General features: G+C 39.0%; 1 long non-coding RNA gene across 1 annotated transcript; it reads right to left on the bottom strand.

The window, feature by feature from the left end:
• Positions 1–2,130: 2,130 nt before the first annotated feature.
• Positions 2,131–21,264, bottom strand: LOC140332154 (uncharacterized). Its single transcript, XR_011921038.1, has 3 exons — positions 20,745–21,264; positions 16,857–16,972; positions 2,131–2,688 (listed from the first exon to the last, which is right to left on the bottom strand). It is a non-coding gene; the product is annotated as an uncharacterized lncRNA (long non-coding RNA).
• Between the last annotated feature and the right edge of the window lie 1,278 nt (positions 21,265–22,542).

The raw sequence follows: 22,542 nt of genomic DNA, 5'->3' as shown, positions 1-22,542 counted from the left end.
CATGTTATGATTTCATTTTTTGTAGTAAGTTACAGTTACACCCCTTGCACGCAATTGCTTCTGTTAAAGCCTTAAAAAGTTCTGCTTGGTCTTTGGAGAGATTTAGATCATGAGATTTGACCTGAGATTTGACCTGAAGTGTAAGGCTAGGCTAAATGGAGGAATAGTAATGATAATAGTAATGTGGTCATTACCAACAACACTGAAACAAGTGAAAGCAAAGAGACTGTCAGATAACCTCACGTGCAGCCGGTCTTATAGATCTTTTAACCTCAGTCACGGGAGGGACCGTGAAACAAGTCCATCATGTGGCGGTACTGGAAGTGGCAATAAATCATCATGGGGAACAGGCCTAATTGCAGAATCGAGGCTGGGATATACAATTTTGTGCTTAGTTTTAGCCGAAAATCCACTTTTGTTGACGCAACAAAAATAGTAGTTGATTAGACGGTCTCGTGGTTCTCTCCACACCATCAGGATTGCAAATGGCATTACTGTTTTACGCCGATTTAGCCAGTCACACGTTGGAACAACTGGTGCAGATGACATGGGGAGCCCAAGATTTATCCTGGTCACCAAGTGGACAGAGGAAATATAATTTGTATATCTTTTTTAGTTCTGTGGTAATTTGGGGACGTTGTGCTTTCGTCGTGAATGAACCACACACGTAACAGAAACTCTCTGGATCATTAAGGCAATTTCTAGGCATGATGATAAATGAAATCAATCGCAGTTAGAGCAGTCTAGTCTAGATGCCCACATAAAATTATATCTGATGAAAATGACATGTTGACCTGTGTTATCAATAGAAGAACATCTTCAAACATCACTGTACTATGCTATTATCAGGCAGTAACACGGGGCCTTTCAGGGAACTACAATTATATTCCCTGATGTTATTGGTGCCATCTAGGTGCAGATTTTGGAATTATTATAATTATTAATATTTTTAAACAGGATTTATATAGCTCCAACATATTACGCAGCGCTGTACAAAGATAGGGGTAGCAAATGACAGACAGTGACAAAGGCAGTGAAGAGGACCCTGCCCCGAAGAGCTTACAGTCCAGGCAGTAGGGAAAGTCTCACACAATAGGAGGGGAGATTATATCTCAGTGTAATCCACTATATGTGGCCGTGAAAAACTAAAGCTTATTGGGACACCGTGATGACAACTGTGGGCTTGCAAGCTATGTGGATAGTGCCTTGGCTGGATTCCAACCTGGGACTCTAGTGCTACAAGGCAAACATGCTAGATACAGTATATATTAACATGGGGGAACCTAAGTGATCCAGCAAACCTGTATCTGTTTTTTTTTTTTTTTAAAGAAACCCATTCCAGGTTTGCTGGATCACCCATATTCTTCCATAATAGTTTATCGTCTCAATTATGGTATGTGGACTTGTACCAAACCTGTCAAGATGTTAGTTGTATTAAGTCCATCTCCTCCCTAGTTCTACTGCAAGTCACTTTTGGGATAATCATGGGCCTTGCCACATTCCAACTATATTACCCAGTGTTGCTGTAGTCTCCTCCACATTATATTGACCAGGACCATATCCTTTCAGTTCTACAATGTCTACAAAGGCTGAATTGATCATTTTTTGAGAAAGTTGCTGGAACTTCCAACTACCTCTTGCCTACAGGTATGTAATTTTTTTGGCTTAACTAATTACCATTGACACTTCATCAATACCTGTTCAGTTCTTGTTGCTCTTTTCATTGCTCTTTTTCCTGCCACCTGCTTTCTGTCAACTTTTCCTACATCAAAGCCTGATGGCTTCCTACAGCAAAACAGGCCAGAAGCCACTAAAGTTGCTGACTCATCACTTCTTGAGGGGTGTTCTGGTGAATACCTTATGTATTCCCATGCTGCCTGCAAGGCAGTGAACCTCTAACAAAGCCTTTGACCACCAATTTCATAGCCATGCACTCTCTGGCTTCCAGGAATCTGAAGACTTCACTGAGCCAGAGTCGCAAGGTGTAACAATGAAGCCAAGTGCGAGACAGAGTACATAAAACCTATTTCTTAAATTACGAGGGAGTGCTGAGAAGTTCCTGGCTTTGCCCAGAAAGAAGAGAGCCAGACTTATGAAATAACACATTTATTCAACATATTCCCCCCTTAGGCTGACGCACTTGGTACAGCGTAGTTGCAGCTTTTCTAGACTGTTCAAATAAAAGTCCTTTGGTTGGGCCGCAAACCAACTCTCAGCAGCATATTTGACGTCAGAATTGTCCTCAAAACGTTGCCCCTTCATATGTTTCTTCAAATTCGGGAACAGAAAATATTTCGAAGGGGCCAGGTCAGGTGAGTAGGGGGGATGTGAGTGGAGACCATGGATGTTCAATTTGGCAGCCACAACGTTGGACGTGTGCGCAGGTGCATTGTCCTGCAAAAAAAGGATCCCTTTGGTCAACTTTCCACAGCGTTTCGTCTTAATTGCCTCCTTCAGCTGGTCTAGAAGGTTAGCATAATACTCTCCGGTGATACTAGAGCCCTGAGGTAGGTAGTCCACCAACAGAATACCGTCTACAGTCCTGTAGGAAGGACACTTCCCCAGTGTTTGTGACATCTCAGTGTGAATGTCCTTTGCTGACTTTCCCTGGAGAAACAAAAACTTCATGACGGCCCGCAACTCCAACAATGTGAAACTTGCTTGTGCCTCTGCCATCACAGCTTCTCACTGAAAGAAAAAACAGTTTTAAGAATCGCAAAGACCTGATATTGGCACAGTTACATACTAAGATATCAGACTGTCATATGTTCCCAAACTCATTTTTTATTTCATCTGGAAGGGGGCAAAGCCAGGAACTTCTCAGCACCCCCTCGTATTATTACACAGCTTTTAAATAGCGCCAACATATTACGCAGTGCTTTACAAAGTCCATAGTCATATCACTAACTGTCCCTTTAATGTCCCTATCATAGTCATATGTCTTTAATACAGGTCAATTTTTGGGAGAAGCAGATTAACCTAACTACATTCTTGGAATGTGGTAAGTAACCCACGCAAACATAGGGAGAACCTGCAAACTCCATGCAGATAGTGCCCTGGCTGAGATTCAAACCTGGGACCTAGCACTGCAAAGGTGCTAACCTCTGAGCCACTGTGCTAGAATACCCAGGATACCTGGAAATAATTAGTGAAGAGTTTTTTTTTCGGATATTCCCCACAGTACTTTAAAGTCAGATATTCCCCACAGTACTATGGGAAAACACTATATACTTGAACAGTAAAGACATTTATGTTGACATAACAACATTCTAAATACTCATTTAACTAATTTACTCCCTATTTCAAAGTATATCAAAAGTCAACAAAACAATGCACCTAAGCTATGTACACATGTCCAATGGTTCTCGCCCAATAATCGGCTCAGGGCCGATATCGGACAAAGAATCTGGCGTGTATACAGCGCCGGTCGTCCATCGTCCGAACGACTGTCCCGGCAGATCCAAGGACGATGGACAACAAACGGTCCTAATGCAAGGGAAGGGGGAGAGTGGGCAGAAGGGTTCTGCTCTGACGTTTTCCCCCTCCCCTCTGCATAGAGCAGAACAGTGCTATATGTATAGCACTTGTTCATGCATCGTGCAGTCCTTAGTGGTTGGAAAGGATCGTAAAAGATCCTTTCCATCGACCAAAATTGTGTGTACCCAGCTTTAGGCCCTTTAAATTCCGTTTTCCACTGGACTGGGTATCTTTAATTTGCAGAGGAGGTAAAAATAAGTTTAGAAACTCACATAAAAAGTAGGCACTGTTAAAGAAGTTTAGAGTGACTTTAAAATTATGACTTTCAGAAGAGATTTGCATAAACTGAAATACAACAACATATATTTATTGACCGCGCCGTTAGAATTATACGTACAGGTTTCTTGCAGCTAAAAGGCCGCTAAATCAAATTTGATGTCATATGTTCTGAGTTTATGAGCCATTTAAATTTTACCTGTACTATCCTGGTGAGCTGAAATCTGTATCTAAAAATGTGATTGAAATTATTGAAGAGAAAGTATTAAATGACAAAGCCCAGCAGGGCTAGAAAGTTTTTTTCATAAACAAACTTCACGCTTTGTAAAACTGCAGAATATATAAGCAAATGTTAAATATTTATAGACAATGTGATTTAGGTGTACAACAAAGAATTCCTAAGGGGATTGTTATATCTAGGTGCTGCTTTTCAGCCTCCTTTTGTTTGTTTTTTGAGACTAAGGAAAGGGAGCTAGGTAAACCTGATCATCCTTATATCTTATATTTTAAAACCTATTTAGGATTGGATTTGTGTATGGCCAATTTAGACAGTATCATAGGACAGAAGGTCTGCAAATGTAGGCACACAACTAGCAGATAAATTTATAGTTTGGGACTACCTTGGGTTTGATAATAAATCTTGCAAGGTTTGGCCCGTTCAATCAGCAGATTTTTTTTATAATACAATGTACTGTTACAATGGCCAACATATGGGGCTATATGCCATTCCACAGAGGTAACCAGATTTTATAGCACTGTTTGAGATTTTATTGCAGCAGAGAAATTTGTCTGCTTTTATCAGGATTTTAGCTAGACTAACAGCATTTTTGGGCACTTATCAATAGAATTTTTAACACACACAAAAAGTGAAATGGTTTTATAGGGTTTGCATACATTTTTAGGTTATCATTCTAGCTTTGACCTGGTCCAGGAAATGCATTACCAGGAACATACAGTTAGAAAAGCCCATACAGTCAATTTGCATGGTCAGCTGGGAGCGCCTGACTGAGTATTGTAGTTCCTTTGTTTGCCAATGAATTTATGTTGGTTTTTTCAAAGCTAAAACAAATACTATGGGATATCATAACTGCATATGTAACATTAATAAGGATGTTGACTTGCCCCTGTGGCAAGGGTTGATATGGAGGGGATCTGCTCTCATTGTAATGGGGGCAGGTTTGTGTAACATACTGAATGCAAGGGTCAGTGTTATTACAGTGCCACATATATATTTCACCACCATGCCATTATTGTTGGAATGCAGCAGAACTCCCATGCACCCACACTGTATACCCATACACTGCATACACTCACACTGCATACACAAACACACGCTCTAAATAAACATACATTACATACCGATTTACATGCAAACAAAAACACACTATTTACACATATATAGAGCTGCCCTCTGGGCCTCATACTAGGTTAATCTTTTTCAGGGCCTTTCGGATCAAGGCCCATTATGGAAGTACCCCCTATTGTCATGCACATAAATTCATACACACAATCACTTACTTCACTGGTGGTGGCAAGTTTAGTGGCTGTCCAGAAATAAAATGATGGGCAGGCACAAGTGGCACAAAAACATGGGCAGCATGCAGAACCAAGTAGTAGTTATGCACTTTAGTTTATCTATGGACACTGTTTGAATTAATTATTTTTGGGGGGGGGGTTGCTCTTATTTATTGGTATCAATATATTCAAGAATACCACTAGATACAGAGAAACAATAAGGATATGGATCAGCTGAAAGCACAAGTCCGGAGCTATATAGTAAAACAAAGGGTAGAGCACTCTGTTCTGTTAAGCTTCATCATGATGCTTGTTTGCACTCACTACTTATGTATGCAATGTTACCTATGAACAGAGTCCTATAAAGTGAATTTACTGCAAACAAATATACTTGTGGAAGTGGTATTCTTAGTGGTTTGCACTCCCAAGCAGGGTCATATTTATTTAAAGCCCACTGCTGATGCAGGAACACTTGAGTGATGACATCTCTTCTTACAGAACAAAACTGCAAAAAACAATTAAGAATGTGCTTGAGTATTACTAAGGACCAGATGTACCTTACTATGCTCAAATGTAACATACGAAAATAGCAGGTGCACTTTTTTTGGTTGAAGAGACTTAATTAATCTGTCCTGATAAAAAACTACTTTATCTATCTATTATAATTTTTTACATTTCTGTAGGACGCAAGACTGAATCCGGGCGCTGGGATTATGTTAGTCATCAATGTTCTTCCAATAGTTGAAACTAAAAGACTTTGGATCTGGAAGAGCAAAGAGAGTAGATATCAGCAGCCATGTATACAGCAACTAGGATGAGCACTGACATAAAATTGCTGATGAGATTAAGTTTAGTTACCCTAACTGTGTATTCTTCTAGATAACACCAACATAGCTTCATCTGCTCAGGAGCCCAGCAAGGAAAGAACTTTCGGCAGAGTAGAATATTGAAGAGAGAGAAGAGAAACTCTGGGAGATAGTTTCAAACCTTTATCAACACCCAGTTCATCCCACTGGCCTAACTCCACCATCATTGGGTGGATAAAAAACCATACCTGAAGAGAGTAACCCTTCTTACATAGACTTATGGAGCCTTGAACACTGACAGGAGCAGTCAGAAGCATTTATTACAAAAAACCTAAAAGTATGGACCCTACCCCACCTTTTAAAGTAAGACCCCCCCCCATATGCCTATGATCTATATACTGTCATATTTGTAACATTCATCAGTACTAAGATCAAACATGTTAAATTAACTCTCTGGCCCTTTACTGTGCCCAAAAGATTCTAAGAAGTCCATGCAAATTTCAGTTTTTAGTAAATGAAGCACAGGCACTGTCCTCTTGTATTATACAATGCAGTTATAGTGAAATGTAGAGTCTGGTAAGTACTTAGAAACTGCTTAGAAAAATTTAGGGGCTCCATGTACTCACGTAATGCCTACAAACAACACATAGGGTCAGTCTGACCTGCTAGTTCTGCATACAGGTTTGCTTTAAATCAGAGTCGTGCGCTGATATGAATACAATTTGCAAGCAGTCATGTTTTTTGCTTTTTGTTTGATGAGGCTTTCATCTTTTATTTAATGTATTACATAGGATTAATTTGTTTCTAGATAAGCAGAGTCAACTGACACCAATTTTACGGTAACATGATGCATGAGCCTTATATTCAGCTATAATGACAAGGACATCAATATCTTATTTTCCACCGTAGCAAACTGAGGTAAGGTGAAATAAAAGACATGCAGCAAACCTGTTAATTGTGTGCAGAGGACACACGAGGGAGTGATAAAAGAATACCTAAACTCTAACCCCAGGCATCTACATTTTCACAAACTCCCATGTTTAAACACATTTTACCCCTGCTTAGGTATAATACATTAACAGCTGACTCACAGTATTTTAAAAACTCATCTTTCCTTTCTGCCTGAAAATATAGTTCCATCTGTGCTGCTTAACCATTCCAAATGTGAAATTTGAGGGTCTCCTAGACTGCAGAATTAGTAACTTTTCTTTGTTTGCCTCAAGCATTGTGTATTACATATAACTTCCAATTTTATATTCTAAAAAACTCCTAATTCAGTTTTTTCTTCCTTTGTTAAATCCCAGTTCTGCTAAACTACTTCAGCCTCTTTGCAGCTCCGTTCTTTCTACTTGAATGCACTCTGGCAATGACTGCATGGCATTTTTCAGTGCAGAATTCATGATGGTGACAACAGTGGGACCATATCAGTAATATGCTGAAGCAGCCACTTGTATCTCTATCTATATATATACATGGAAGTGCCTAAAGATGGGTTATTTGAATTAAAGCTGCAGGTATATTTGTATAAATTAATTTTGCAATTACAATACCAAGTTAACTTTATATTACATTTTAGTGATTTGGTTTACATGCTTTAAAGGTCAAATATCAGTTTTGATTATTTCTGTTAATGCGGACATATCACCAACATTTTTTACTTTGCATTTTATATAAAGTAAAATGTATTATTTTTTTTTGTTAACCCCTTTTTTAAAAAAAAAAAGGGTGTAGCCCCTTCCCTTTAGCGATAAACATAAAATGGGAGCGCAGGGCCTCCTGGGATTCCCCACATCACACATCCCAGGAGGCTTCTTGCTGCTCCTTCTGCAGATGTCTGACATAGGGCATGTGCAGAAGGGGCATTTTCCTACATTTAAAAAATTTGCCAATCTCACGCATGCACAGTTCCCATTTGTTCCCCATTTACAGCGGCTTCATCACCTAATCTTGTGCCTGTGCAGTGCGAGACTAGGTTTATGATTATTGAAAAGACAATAGGGCAAATTTTGTGCAAAATTTCTGCTATCATTACAAATACTTAATCTCTTTTAAACACCTATTATAAAATTGTTACAACAATTAGCACAGACGGAGGAGGTAGAAAGTCTTTTTCTTTCCAATTAGAGAAGCGTTCATTAAAGTGTATGTAAAAGCATTTTTTCCAGTTTTGCTTTGTATTCATCCATTGATATAAACATTTTAAAAGCAAAGCAATCAAAGATAAACTAAAGTGTACTAGCCATGTCAATCAAAATATAAACATATGATACTAATAAAGGATAGGCATCTTGTCGTAGATGCAAATGCCTGTGTTTTTGGTCTTGGTAAGAGCTCTGGGGCGTATATCCAAGCTGTTTTTATAGCTATGGCTATTCTGAAAGTCTAAATTCCATCTTTTGGAGTTCCTCCATAAACAAAAATTCATTGCTCACCTTTCTATGCTTTAGTACTTACATTAACCAAGACCTCTAAGCTCAGTCCATCATGGAAATGTGCCATAGGGATGTGTTATCATATAGCCTGGGCTCACAATGTAATGCAGCATGGACTGGTACTACATGGAGCACTGTTCACCTCCCATCCCTCATGTGGAGAAGGATTGAGAAGGACCCTGCTTATCACATGCAGGGAATGGGGTGTAGCACCATTTAGGTTTTTAGGTCCTAATTTTACCTAGGACTAAGACCCGACCACTTGTCATCTTACCTGTAATAACCAAAGCATTTTTTTATGACAATGGGATTCAGTTGTCTGTGAATATTAAAGAAGTTTAATTTTTGTACTCCAGTTTGCAGACCTCCATTTTCTCCTTCTTGAGTTGAGTATTATTCCCTTTCTAAACAATTGTATTCACCCATAGGATTGTAGAATTGGAACAATGATAAAGGATTTCAGTATATGGTAATTTGACTTACAAATAGTGCTTTCCTTCAATGTGAACACGGCTTCAGTCTCAGAACAATGGATGTTTTAGAAACATGTTCGGATATAATGGATTGCTGTGAGTTTAGAACAGTTTTTACAATTTTGATGCACAGAATACAGTTGTGTGAAATGACTTTACAATGGTTATGTCTAATCTTTTACAATTCACGAAATACATAAATCAGGAAACCATGCAGGACTTGTTCGGGTCTCTTCATTGGGCTTTGTATCTCTGCATTGGTTTGGGTGTAAAACAACACACAATAGATTTTATTGTGTAAATATTTATTTAACAAAAATCAAGCCAAGATGGAGAAGCCATGTGTGAAAAACAAAGTACACCCCCTGATTGACTAGCTTGTAGAACCACCATGTGTGGCAATACTTTGAAGATTACTTTATTTTTTACATGACTTTCTTAGCCTATCACATAGTTGTGGAGGAAGTTTAACCCACTCTTCTTTAAAATGTTGCTCTCAACTTCTCAACTCTCTTCTTTTATCCATCTTCCATTTGCAAACGTGTCATGCTGCTTAGATTACAGAGTGGCTAAGTATAAGCACCTATTAGAACATTAGAAACACCTATTAGAACAGGCATTTCAACAAATTTCTGCTTTTCAGGAAAGTTAAAGTATGTCAAGCCAAACAAAACAACATGTTGTAAAATGCAAATACATTGTAAAAGAGAAAATTGAGTTAAACATGTTTCTATATAAACCATACCTCATCTAATCTATCAGAACACCACACATCAACAAAAACCAATCTAACACAACTGGCTACTTGATTAATGTTACCCACTGCCTCTGGTTTGCTGTTGATGACCCCACTACCCCAATATGCTCTGAACTAATAGTATTTTAGGCCAAGCAGCAGAAAAGCAGACTGCTGACTCTTTAGTATTTAATAGTTTAGCCGATTTCACAGCAAAAATTCTATTTTTGCAAGTTGAGATTTTTTTGTGAAAATAAACTAATTTTGCAAATTTAACTTGTGGAAATTCTAAATCAATTGTATGGGCCCTAATAATGCATTGCAGGGGAAGTCAGGGTGACCTAAGAGAACAGGTCACAAGTAAAAAAAAAAGTTCACCTTTCAATGTTTTCAGACTGATGCAAAGCCCCTGAGTATATATATATTTATTACGTTGAACAGTGACAATATGTCACAAATGAAGTATTAATAGGCAATTAAAAAGCATTATTATTATTATTAAAAGGCAAATGTAGTTTTTCAAAAATCACAGTGAAAGTATAATCATATTACTATAAATATATTATTACAATAACTTTGTAAGCCTCTTGCCTAGTAATGTCCACTAGGTCCAAGCAATAAAAACCTGATATAGGTCTTACTCCCTCCTTGCACTATCCAAAATGAAAAAAGCATGCTTTGGCACATACTATAAATATTATACACTCACTGGCTGCTATACTTGGCTCATCTTGCCAGCATTGGGTTGAGCCGCCTTTTGCTTTCAGGTTTAACAAGGTGCTGAAACATGACTAGGGCACAGCAGAAGAAGCCATGAACTGCACCTTCCCCAATCTAACCCAACTTTCCCATTAAAATAGACAACACCATTTGTTGGAATAAATTGGCCATAGCAGCTCATTTTATTAACCATTGTATATAATAACATACTTTTATATATACATCAACATATGTACAACATCAAACAACAAACTTTTCATGACAGCCTTCTAATCCACCAGCCATTGTTTTTCTTTCTAGGTCCATGAAACAATTCCTCCCATCCTAAACCTTTTTACCAAATACCTCCGCTCACTAACCAGGCCCCCAGCCGCTATCACACCGCCTCGGGGACAATTAGCGGATAAGCCCTTTTAACACCTAGCCCTCACAACAACCAAGTGTCCTGCAGGACCACCACTAACGAAACAGAGCCCATCCCCTGATAGGCCCTACCCCCTTATTCCCTTTCTTCCAGAAACTTAACCCATTCATGGACCTAGTAAAAAACCGCCCCGCTGCTTTGACAAATGCCCAAACCTTACTTCCAAAAAACAGGGTGGGAGGGTGCACCAATAACCCCCCAATCAAAAAAGTTATTCTTTCCTGGCCTTTTTTTTTTTTATTATTTTTCAAATTTCCCGCACTTTCTTTTACCCGCTCTCTCTTTTTTTTTTTTTTTTTTTAACTTTACCCCTGCTTTTCCTGCCTTCCCTTCTTACTCTGTCATGCGGCCCTTCGCTTAACTAGCCACTAGTGCCATTTAGGCAATGCTTATTTGGTACTAAGGGGCCTAAAGTTTGACAAGAAAACATCCCCTACACTATTATACCGCCTGAATTATTGATACAAGGCAGGATGGATCCATAATTTCATGTTGTTGATGCCAAATCCTGAACCCACCATGAATGACAAGGAATTGAGACTCATCAGACAAGGCATTTATTCAGTCTTCCTTTGTCCAATTTAGTAGGCCTTTTCACACTGTAGTCTCAGGTGCTCATTGTAACCTTACAACAGAGGTTGGCAAACTGGCCAGATACGGCCTAGCCAGTAGTCCGTTCCGACCTAACACCCCACTGGTGTATCGGCCTAATCCTGGCTTTTTATCCCTCCCTTCCCTATTTACTGTGGCCGGCGTTAACACTTACACCATTGGGTAAGGGGACATTCCCTCTCCTCCTATGTATTGCGGAGGAAAGAGATTTCCCTGCAGGGGTGTTCCTGGTAGGGGGCGGAGCCATCAGCGTGGGATTTCACAGAGAGTCCAGCCTAGTGTGCCTTCTTGACCTCCTGAAATGGCCTAGTATCCAAAAAAGTTTGCTGACCCCTGCGTTACAGAATGGCACCCGGTGTGGTCTCCTCCTACTCTAGCCCATCTGCTTTAAGGTTGTGCTTTCAGAGATACTTAGTTGTAATGAGAGGTTATTTGAGTTATTGTTGTCTTTCTTTCAGCTTGCACCAAAAAGGCACCTGACTTCTGTTATCAATAAGGCATTTTAACATATAAAACCGCCCCTCACCAGATATTTTCTTTTTTTGACCATTCTCTATAAACTCACTATACACTATAAAGATGGTTTTGCATGAAAATCTCAATTCATCTAGAATTACTGAGATACGCAGACAAGCCCATCTGGTACCAACAACCATGTCAAGTTCAAAGGCATTAAATCACTTTTTATCTCCATTCTGATGAAAAAAGTCAAAACAGCAAGAGGGGGCCACAAGGTGTGTAGCACACCTACTATGTGAATAAAAGCTCACATGCTCTTCAACATTGGAAGGTGTTTTGGTGGGGTCCTCAAGTATGTAGGCTGCTATTCACAAAGCAGGGGAATTGGGATACAGGCTTGTAGCATTTTCTTGCAAAGAGGATACCAGCCAGGTTGGTATTTTCAGGGAGCATGAGAATATGTTTTTTTATTTGTGTATTTTTATTGTTGTCCTCTAAAGAGCCTCTTCCCTCTGTACAATCATTTCCCAAAATGTTTTTGCTTTTGCATTGGTCCCACATAGTAGAGCCCAACCTGTAGATTCCCTTATTTACAGTAGAATGACAGTAACTGATTCCCATCAGGGAATGTTTGAGGCAATGCGAGATTCCCTGCTTTATAAATTGCGCCCTAGGATAACTAGTATTTTGTCACTGAATATGTGTTGCCTTTAAGAATACAATAATACTGTGAAAATATATAGAAAAAATGGCAAAGGTTTCTTTTCATAAATTGCCTTCATTTATACTATGAAGCATGTGATATTTCTGCTTTTTAAGCATTATCCACTTGTCAAACCGAAGGCCTTCACACCTATAATACCGTTCTTCATAACAGTCATTGGGCTGCGTTGGCTATTACTTCATCCTTGTTAAGTGTAAAAGGCTCCAAATATAAATTAATATGCAGTGTTTGGTTTTATGGTATATTTATTGATTTTCTCATTTTTAAAAATGAATTTTACACCTATTATAAATAACCTGCATTTAGTTTTCTGCACATATTGTCATTTATTATAAATGTAAAACAATTTTTACTATTATCATCTTTCAGTTGCTTTTAACTATTAGGTATAATCGTGACTTTTTCCATTTTATTTTTTTAACATAAAATGGAATTTCAGTGAATAAATTACTAAATTTATCATTTTTCTAAGATGGTGTCATGTGGACAGTTTGATAAAATAGCTCATTATATTCACTGAAGTGAAATATGAGTTTCATCAGCGCATTTTCATCAGAAAATTAGTTTGCAGTTATCAATATTGAAGAAAACGAAGCATACTTCGATACAATGCATTGTACAAAATACCCAAATGCATTTTCACAAACACAAATGAGAAGAACATTATAAAAAGTTTACCTAAAGTACCAATAAACCTTTTTCCAAAAATTACCCTGTGCTGTGTTTTACAAACTAGTAATCAACACTGAAACGTTTCAAGTATTCTCAGCTCCTTTTTTTAACCACTACCATGCACTTTGCTATCACTTTCTGTGTAAGTACATGACCATGCATAAAAATAAACAATTGTACATATCCTTCCTTCTGACCACAAGTCATTGAGGTCTATCACATGGTTTTCCGTAGATGATGCTGGATGTGTTCTTGAGCTGTGTCTTGCTACATCCAATTGTAGTTCACTTAGATAGAACACATTTTCGTGTGATAAATCTTTCGCTTTAAACAGGTCATAGGATGACAACTTTATCACCCAACTACCAGATGTGCTTGGTAGAATTTTAATGTTCTAGGGAGCATGGGGCCTTTCAAACAGTGTTTAGCATTGAAGAAGTTATAGATTCCGTCATGGTTTTAGGTACCTAGTGTTGGGGAAGTGGTTTTCTTGACAACATTTGTTAAATTCTAAATATCTAGAATATATATAAATATCTAAATAAATTCTAAAAAGTCTAAATATGGGCAGTGATGTCGTTAGAGTTTTCTGTGTATATAATTGCCCATATTTGGACTAATTACACATTTGGGAAAGGACATAATTGGAAATTCCATCCCATGTCCAGGATGGGAGATCTGACTAAGGTTAAATGGGATCCTTGTTAACCAGGGTTGGGCAGGGGGGTGGGATACAAAACCCTTTTCCTTGCCAGCTTCCCCTTCTGGACAGTTTGGTGGTCAATGTAGTACCCTCTTCCATTGCTCTTCAGTGTAGTGTTCCCATTATTTTGCTAGTCAGAGTAGTACCCCTGTTGCATTAGTGGTTAGTACATTACCCTCTCATATTGATGGTCATTGTAGTGCCTACTTTTTCTGCTGCTCATTGTACCTGCCCTCAGAACACTAGGAATCTTTAGAGCACCTTTTCATTTAGTGGTCCATATAGTCCCCCAGAAACATATTTACAGTTACATTGTTGTCAGGTTTTAAAAAGACAAAAAGACTATCAAGTTCAACCACGAGAGGAATAAACATACTAGAACACCTGCATATTTTAGATCATTGGTCGCCAACCGGTGGTCAGTGGTCCGCAAGAAGATTTTGGTGGTCTGTGAGAAAAATTACCTGGCTGGTGCACCTCCATCTTCCATCGCAGGCTCAGACCTGTTTGCTAAACATCCAGGGGGACAGTAGAGCAGGGCTGTGGACACAAGAAAAGTTGTGTCAGTACGGGAGACATCATCAGTGAGGTCAGGAAAAGGATCCAGCTAATCATGTCCCCTGTATGGACACAACTTTTGTTGCATCCACAGCCCTGCGCTACTGTCCCCCTGGATGTTTAGCAAGCAGGTCCGAGCCTGTGATGGGAGAGTGGGCAGGTTCTAACATCATCAGCTCACTCTGGGGGATGTTCCTTCCCCTTTGAGTGACACACGGCTCCCCGCACATATGCTGGACTAAAAATTGGGAATGTAGCGGTCTGTAAGGTACGAAAGGTTGGTGACCACTGTTCTAGATAGAAATTTAAATGCACAGTTGATCCAGAGGGAAGCAAAACCCATATAAACCATTGTTCAATTTACTCCAACAGGGGGAAAAATCCTTACTGATTTCCTAAAGCAATCAGATCAAAAGTCTCTAATATCATTTCCTTTAAAATGTATTTCCCAGTTATATTGTGTATTTCTAGAAAAGCATCCAGCTTTTTCTTAAAGCAATCTGTAGTACTTGCTAAAATTACTTTCTGAGGGAGCGCATTCCACATTTTCAAGCACCTTACTGTGAAGAATATCTTCCGTATGCAGAAATTAAACTTATTTTCCTTCAGACATAAAGCATGCTCCTCCTCCTGTTTTTTACAATAACTTTCAAGTGAATAATTTTGCAGCAAGTTTTTCATATGGACCATTTATAAATTTATATAGGGTGATTATATGCCCCCTAAACACCTCTTCCCAAGGGAGAATAAGAATTTTGCCTTAGAAATTGCAGTTTGGAATTGAATGCTATTATAAAGTCTATTGTCTACCAAAACCCACAGATCCTGTCCAATATTCCCAGATTCCCCCTAGACTGTAAGAAGTAATCACATAAACCAAGTTTGGTGTTGTCTGCAAGCACAAAAATGGTACTTTTATTCCCAAACTCTATAAAATTTATAAAGATGTTAAACCTCAGTAATGGTCCCAACACTAAACCCTAGGGTACATCTCTATTGACCTGAGACTATTCATCTATTATAATATTATTTTCTTGCAAAAATGCTATGTTGTTGTTATGCACGTGGGTGTGGACCCACTGTGCCACTGACTGGGTATGCTCCGGAGGGGCGTAACTAAGCTGCTACCTGGTCTTCACTAGAGCCTCTGATGGTAAGGATAGGCTTGGGCCACAGGGTAGCTGCCAGGTGCCACTCCAGAGCAACCCCCAGGTCAGTGGCAGCTGACCAGAGGGGTCAGGGTACTCGGTGCAAGCATGAGGGTGATGGCAATCAGGGAAGGTCCAAAAACAAGATCCGAGGTCAGGGTTAGGCAGCAATCAGGCGAAAGTCCATAAACGTAATCCGAGGTCAGGGTCAGGCGGCAATCAGGCATAAGTCCGTAAATGTAATCCGAGGTCTGGTACACAGCAAAGCAACCAGAGGAAACACCTTTGCACTAGGAGTTAGACAGGCTAAAACCTTGAGATTGCTCAGGCAACTTCCTGTAGTAGGAGGTGCCTTTAAATACCTGCAGAGATCCAGCCATAGGCTGTAGAAACAGAGAGTGTGTATGTGTTACCTCAAAGATTAAGAGCACAGGTAGTGGGGTTACTCTACCTGAAAGATAGGACCCGGCCCCCTTGCCTGCAATTAGGAGCAGCGTCGCCGGCACGACCCACAGGGCTAACAGTTGTTCACAATCAAACTCTCCAGTATCTTCTCAACTATATATGTTAAACTTAGCGGTCTGTAATTACATTGGTGGTCAGTGTCCCCTTGGTTGCCCCACTTGTGTGAATAAAGTGTCTTGTTCTATTGGTTGCAGAAATAATTTGCTCTGTTACATAGAAGTTTTTGTAGAAGCTAAATAGATCATTGATGTCAGTGAGATATGTACTTGAAAAAAGTTATGCTCCAGTTCTCGTGCCACTAGATCTTCTACAAACCAAGCAAAAAAATCCATTCTCCTGACAGTGCTTGCAATGCAAAATATGTGTGGTGGCACCAGGGCAGCCGAGTGAAAATCCGGGCCCCGGTACAAAGAAGGTGTATGGACCCTTATACAAAATTCTACACACATGTATGTGTGTATATTATTATTTATTTCTAACAATCATAGATTACACTAATACATTTAGATAAGTATGTAAAGGTATAAATGTAATAATAAAGTCCGCTAACCGTCAGGCCGTTTATATTCTCAAATCTCTCGATAATGTATACAAAAAAGCACGCCATTTCAGTGGGTCCTTTATGCTACAATTGCAGCATTTAAAGGGAACTTTACCTGTGCAATTATTTCTTCCTTCACTGTCCTGTAAAGTCTTTGTTGCAGTCCACGATGAATCAGCATGGCTCGTGTCCTGTTTTCTTCTTCCTCCCGGGATTCGTCGGGAAATGAATCTAGGAATGAACACGTGAGAACACTTGTTAATAGCCACTTTCACAAGTTTTTGTTCATTGAATCTTGAATGCACCGTATTATGTCACTCAAACGTATTTTGTCATTGTCACAGCCTTCTATTGCTTCGCACTCACTCAACGCTTACAATCTTGTACACTACATTGCTGCAATACAATAAAAATTAAATGAATTAAATAGATAAATGTTCGAATTATAGGAAAAATTATGGGATGCGTTGGGCCTCGTGGGCCCCCTTGAGTTTTATAGGCCCTGGAGTGATGTAACGACCGCACCCCCCTCTCCTCGGGCCTGGGTGGCACCTTGGTGCCCCTTTGGTTAACCCTAATCATTTTAATATAATTCAAACTCTGGTATCATTAGAAAGTATGCAAATATTATTAGCAAAAACTTAAAGTTATACAAGTTTTTCCATGACAGACAGAAACAGACGCATGCATAATAGCCAAATTTCCTAAATATGTATATGTGTTCATATATATATATATATATATCTGAATGGGAGTTAGGCATAGAAATAAACAGTTGTTTTACAATGCAAGCAAATAGAAAACATTCCTGGATGTTACCAGTGCTTTTGCATATCATAGTTCTCTTCCTAAATGGCACATTGACATTTTTAGAGGATGTGTTCAATATTTTTTTTACAACTGAATGCTTACATCGTAGATATTTCACATCTTTATTACTTAAAAATAATAAAATATCTATGTAACAGGCAGGCTGCAAGTACTACTAGAAAATAATGTATGAATATTTCATTTCATCTCACTAAAGATTGATTACAGATATCCAGCTACAACTCAGCAATTCTTTATGCATGTTTTATTCAGGTTGTAACATTTAAAGGCAGAGCTGCAGTCTGTAGCAATATTAAGTTATGCTGTGCAATCTATACAAGTTCTTGGCAGAAAGTCTTAGAAAGGTTATGGGACAAGCAAGTAGTAATATGAATGTATTTGGATAAACGTAAAAAGATATAATTAATTTTGGAAAGGTCATTTATGAACAAGATAAGAAATATTGAACACTTGTATATATCAGATGCATTTGGCTAGGATGTTTTACCCTTACATGTCTCAGACTCATGTGAGTGCACCGCTGATCTTTGTGCAGCACTGGGCTATATGTCAGAGCTATGTTTAGTGATCACTAGGAAAATTTCAACCAAACTTGCTATGTTCCACCATCACTCAGAAATGCATATCAGACACGAGACATTAAACCAAACTTGCTAGACATATGACTCAGACTCGTGTGAGTGCACCGCTGCTCTTTGTACAGCAATGTGGTATATGTCAGAGGTTTATTTGCATGTATGTATTGATGTATGTATGTATGTAATTATGTATTTGTGTGTGTATGTATTGCTCAGTGACAGTGTGCCTTTTGCTTACATTTTTGGCCTATGATAATGCCTTCGAGATAACGTAAGGCAATTGGCCGATTGCATTCAAAAGCAAAAAAAATGAAACAACACCGAAGGAAATCCTGAGGACAGTAATGGAAGACTTGCCACGCTGTGCAAGAAAGCTACTAAATCTAGAGCTATAGAGACAGTACAACAGCATGAGGCCCGACTACAGGCTACTACATCTAGAGCAGAGGTAGGCAAACTCCGGCCTTTAGGCCAGATGCGGCATAGCTGGTAGTTTGTTCCGGCCTGACGGCCCCTGGCTGATCCGGCCGGCAAACCGGGGTGGAGCCAGGACAAAATACTGGAGCCGGAGCCAGCAGAGCCCTGAAGCCGTATGCATCTCTTGAGCCTCTGTGTTGTGGCTCCCTTCCCAATTTACTGCTGCCAGCGTTAACATTTCCGCTGGTGGGGTAAATAGGAAACATTCCCTCTCCTCCGTATGCATTGCAGAGGAGAGGGATTTCCCTTTAGGGGGCGTTCCTGGCGGGGAGTGGAGCCATTAGGGCGGGACTCTAGATGGAGTCTGGCCTAGTGTGCTCCTGCTTAACCCTGAAATGGCCTAGTGACCAAAAAAGTTTGATGACCTCTGATCTAGAGCTTCGGAGACAGGAAACTAGTACAGGAAATGAAAGAGCCACTACAGCTAGAGCTTCAGAGACAGTACAACAGCGTGAGACACGAGTACAGGAAATTATAGAAAGTGCTACTAAATCTAGAGCTTCAGAGACAGTACAACAGCGTGAGGCACAACTACAGGATAAGAGAGATAGAGCTACTACATCTAGATCTTCAGAAACAGTACAACAGCATGAGACCCGAGTGCAGGAAACGAGAGAAAGAGCTACTACATCTAGAGCTTCAGAGACAGTACAACAGTTTGAGACCTGAATACAGGAAATGAGAGAAAGTGCAAGTATTATATTCAAAAAATTAGTTGGAATCTTTTTATAGAATTGTTCTCAAACCTGGAAAAACCTCTGTAAGTCCTAACAAAACATTTGATGTTCATAAATAGATAATAAATTGAAGTTAAGCCCTATGATGCCAATTCCTGAAAGTGTGCTCACTAGCAAATACTAGGCCATTGCATCTAAAAAATTGACCTCAACTTTAGATTTAGCTAGTGTTTATTTAAAAAAGCAATTATCACAATATTAAAGACATTTGCCTTTTTTAAACATTTTGCCTAGGGGTTTTATCCATGATCAGCTGTTCTGTTCAGCGCAGAATAGATGGGGCTGAGGAATAAATATCTAGTAACTGTAGCTACATGATATGACAGGTGACAGAATGACTGAAGAGCTATTTATTTATTCTGCTATTTATAGAGAGGCTTTTGCTTTTGATATCTCTCAGAGCAAATCACCTCTGTGATTTTTGTCAGATAGGACATAAAATGAAATCACTTGACTTGTAAAATATTACCGTACTCTAGAGACCTAAGGACAGATACTAAAATTGACCAATTTACTGTTTAATGATTTAATGATTGTTTAATGAACAATTTAATGATTAAGTGAGCTAAGCAGGTTGGCTGCTGAGTGTAATATGTTACTTTACAACTCTACTGGGCAACTCTTTTTTTTTCAGTAGCATAAGGACACTTGGTTAGACTTTCAGTATGGATGTAGAATTCTAATTTTGAACCCCAGGGAGTCTTAAAATACAATTTTGGATGGCCCCTTTTAGGGACAGTAAGGGTTACTTCTTGGTTAATGAAACACAAAGAAATACCTATGGAACATACACATGCAAAAAACATTAACACCAGTAGATGTGCTGTGCCTTGTAAAGTGTGAAACAAACTAAAACATATGACATGAGTTTGTTACATACTTTACATTAGGAGACAGCACCATCTACTGGTGGCCTACAATAATGCATAAATGCAAAATTTTTGGGCACTTTTATGATCATTTGATAGTTAGCAGCAGTAATAGTCAAATTTTGTGGCCTTGGTTTATATTCAATCAAATACATTTTCAAATAAAATTAGCATCTAGGTTTACGTTCGGATCCATTTTTATTTGAATATACCTTATTTCTTCTTTCTGTAACAGCTAGCACTCCTTTTGAATCTGCTTCAGCTTGCACTAGTGTAAGCCGTGTACCGGGGGCTTTCTAGGATACAGCGAAGTCACAAACAGGGAAAAGCAGCCCACTGACACCAATTTATATAAAACAGGAAGTACTTTACTGCATACTATCACAATAAACAAAATTCCAAACAATAACACAAAGGAAACACATTAAATACATTCACCCCAGAGGTCAGCACAGCGTCCTTTTTCAAGATTGGTTATTATGACCTGCCACATACATGGACCCTAACTTACTAACTATTGCAGGTATAATCTCAGTCTCTGGTATTTCAGGCGCCAATCCTATAATGCGGTGCGTGCACGATTTTACTGACCCGGGTCTTGTTCTAGATCCATCAATGTCTTTAAACTGAAAAACAGCAACAAGTCTCTTCAGCAAACATGAGGTCCTGCAGGACAGACAGCTCTCCGTTCCTCAGCTTCTCTCAGCCTTTCTGGACAACAATCCTCTTTCCTCTGGACAGGATCTACCTTGGATGGTTGTCAGCTTCACTCAGCCACAGCTTCTGAGTCTCTAGGAACACGCTGACCCTTGGATGCGAATGGATTCTCTTTTACACACACAGTCTTTGCAAGATGTCTGCTCTCCTCCTTCCTGTTTCCTCTCCAGAACAACCACACTTCCTATCAATATGAAAACTGGCAACCTATTCAGCTGTGTTAAGAAACAGCGACATCTTGTGGTTGAAATGCAAAACGTCAGTAGTCTTATATTTAATTACAACCATTAAACAGTGAATGCTATCTTCTCAATCTCACACTAGACCACTGGTGATGCTTTTCATGATAACTTTGGGGATGGGAATGGCTGCACAAGTCATAAATAGGTCTGGCTTAGGAGAACCAGTGAAGCAGAAACCTTCATGAGCCAGAAATGTAATTTTTTTATTTACCCCCCCCTTCCTTTTTCCAGTGTAGGCAATTGTTTAACCTTTACTATTCCTAATTCATTACATGTATTTGCCAGCCGTATAATAATGTATTGATATTGTAGAATAATACTTGATTTTAACTAGGTTCAAGTCCTGTAAAGCAGAGGTCAGAAAGCCAAAGACAGGAGCAGTTCAATTAGATTTTCTGCAGAACAAAGGGCATGCTGATAGGATAACAAAACAGAATGGCAAATTAATGGGCTCATCAAGTTGCTTAACTTCTTCCTGCTCAATCACAGGGTGGGGTCTGGTCATGCAAGTAAAATTAAACTGCAGCAAAAATTCATCCCCTCCCTTCAATACAAGGCTGTGCTGTGAGGCAAAGCTGCATATGTGTTAGGACTGAATGGACAGAAATACAAATGCTGTTGCGTGTTAAACAATTCTCATATTTAGTTTTTCTGCGTATTTAGCTGTTTGCCTTCAGTGACATTCTAGTGGGAAATTCAGTTCAGATTTTGTTGAGTATTGCTTTGATTGCAGCAGTTTCTGTTGAATATTCATCTTAGAGCTCTCAGCAAACACTCAGCTGCAATCTAAAAACATAGGATGATTAAAGAAGTTGGAAAAAAAGGAAAACTTCCTTCAGATAAAAACATGAGACTTGATAAGATAAAATTGTCAATCTGATAGAGCTAATATTTTTTCAGATTTACTGAAGTCTGAAGTTGTTGTTGGCATTTGAATAATATGATCAGGACAATAATAGCATCCTATACCTGTAACACCTAATTAGGTATGGCTCCTGTCAGAAATATTTTATTGTTCTAACAAATAAAACAGGAGATTTATTTGCATTGTTTTGGGTTGGTATTTTTTTTCAAAGGCACCAAAAAGCAAGAACTCTCTGTGATCAGAACAATCATATGAGTATGCCTTTTTAAAAAAGGAATATAAAAAAGTGCAATCAAATTGTAATCTTTTTTTTTCAAGTTCTCACATCTGTTGTGTGTGCGATTGACTTACTGAGTCACTGTAGTTTACTGTAATCAGTGGAATTCTTTGAATCCCTGGAAGGTTACCTGTGCCTGTATAAGTCAAAACCTCTGTGGTGCTTTTCTTTGCATCTGAACAATATGGGCTGTTATGTTCTAGTCTTC

The sequence above is a fragment of the Pyxicephalus adspersus genome, chromosome 5 (assembly GCF_032062135.1).
Source record: "Pyxicephalus adspersus chromosome 5, UCB_Pads_2.0, whole genome shotgun sequence".
Taxonomy (NCBI): domain Eukaryota; kingdom Metazoa; phylum Chordata; class Amphibia; order Anura; family Pyxicephalidae; genus Pyxicephalus; species Pyxicephalus adspersus.
This window is presented reverse-complemented; position numbering and strand designations above follow the sequence as displayed.